The sequence below is a fragment of the Pundamilia nyererei genome, unplaced genomic scaffold, assembly GCF_000239375.1.
Source record: "Pundamilia nyererei isolate P.nyererei 1_Seehausen unplaced genomic scaffold, PunNye1.0 scaffold00349, whole genome shotgun sequence".
NCBI lineage: Eukaryota > Metazoa > Chordata > Actinopteri > Cichliformes > Cichlidae > Pundamilia > Pundamilia nyererei.
In genome coordinates, this window is record NW_005187750.1 from 46,332 (window position 1) to 48,192 (window position 1,861).

The window sequence follows — 1,861 nt, forward strand, 5'->3', positions numbered from 1 at the left end:
TGAGGCCGGAAGATGAAGAGAATCACTTGGCTTTGGTTTGACAGTGGGAAGAGTGAGAGAGGAATTTGGCTTAGGAGAAGGAGAAATGGAGGTGCTGGGTTTTGCAAAGAGAGACTGAGAGCTGCATGTTTTAGGTTTGGTCCTTGGGAGGGTTGAAGCTCTTTCTCCATGGTTTCTCTGTGAAAGCTGACATGATTTACTCCTCGAGGGCGGGCTTGGTGTCTTGGATGTCCAAATTGAATCAAATGATCTGGAAAGAAAAAAATGTACCAATAATTACTAGATTATGTAGCACAAAAAATCCAAGACAGAAAAACAAACCTCACATTAATTTACCTGTCTGCCGTGTACAGCTTTGTGTTGTGTTTTTCAAAGATAAGTCCCTTCTCATCAAATGATGGGATGTGAATGGCTTTCTTCTTAATGACGGGAGAAGAAAGAGGCAGAGGAGGTGACAAACACACTTTTGGATGCTCCTTTGTTTGTCTGCTGGAGTCAGGCACTCGTGGGATCAAAGGTGCCAGACGGTTAAAAACACTCATTCTGTTTTAGCAAGACAAAGATGCAAAGAAAGACTAATCACATGATGAGAATGAAGAAACTAAGAAAAAATATAACTTGTTTTATATGAATAGAATAGAATAGAATTCAACTTTATGCCAAACATCATTTCTATAAACACTGTCCAAATTAATAGAAAATGTGGGAATAACATTCTTAAAAAAATACTCAAATTAACTGAAGTGCAAGTTTCAATTAGATTTTTTCCTATTGAATTTTACTTAACAAGCAGCACTTCACAATATTAGACCATACAGTGTTAGAGGTAGGACCCATAAATCAGATAATCAATGTAGAGAGAAACACGGCAACAGCAAGGAGGAAGAACTCTCCACTTAAGGAGAAGCGAGGAAAGAGAAACATAGAAAGACTGCAAATGACAAACAGGACAAACTTTTAATAAATATTAAAGGGGTAAGATAAAGAACAGAAATATCTGCAAACTACACTTATATCAAAAGTTTGAAAATCTTACTGTAGTTCCAAAGGAGTGTTAGATTTATTTACTTTAATGGTTTAATGTCATCGATAAGTGCAGGTGAAGCGAATCCAGTGTTAATCTGTTTAAAAATAAAAACACGTCTAGGAAGTCTAAGCCAATACACCACATTTTATCAACTGACTATGTTTTTATATATATATATTGAAATATTGAATAAGCACTTATGTCTGTACAGAAAATATGTAGTAGGGCTTAAGTACCACATAATTGCATAAAATCGTAGCACTCAAGTTATGTAAAAGTGCAGCACTTTTATGAGTGCATTAAATTACTTTTAAACACTGCAGTCTGAGGCAGCATGGCTGGTATGCGCCAACACTGAAAATACCAGCACAAAACAGTGTTTACTATGAAAAAAACAACTGTTTTTTGTTCTTTAGTTAGAGCTGCAGAAAAAGACACTGACCTGACGTGTGGCGATGATGCCCCGTGTCTGCTGCTGACAGACTGAGAGAGTAAACAAGGCACAGTGTGTGAGACTTGGAGCAGAGCAGTAGGAAGTAGTGGGCACACAAGTGCCATTCTCTCCATACCTCGACACTGAGGCTTCACTGTTGCACTCCCACACTGGTGTCTCATTTGATTTGGTTCGTGGGACACTGTGAAACTTGTCTGATTATAGCGCAAAATATGAGTGACAGAAGCACTCAGATCATTAACTTATGTTTGATGCTTTTATAGAGCCTAGTCACAAAAACAATAATGTCACAGGTGAAATGATGCATCGTATACTTCAAACCAGATTAAGCTACTACATCGTCCTCAGCTGCAGAGTCTGGGCAGAATAGTAACAAGGTA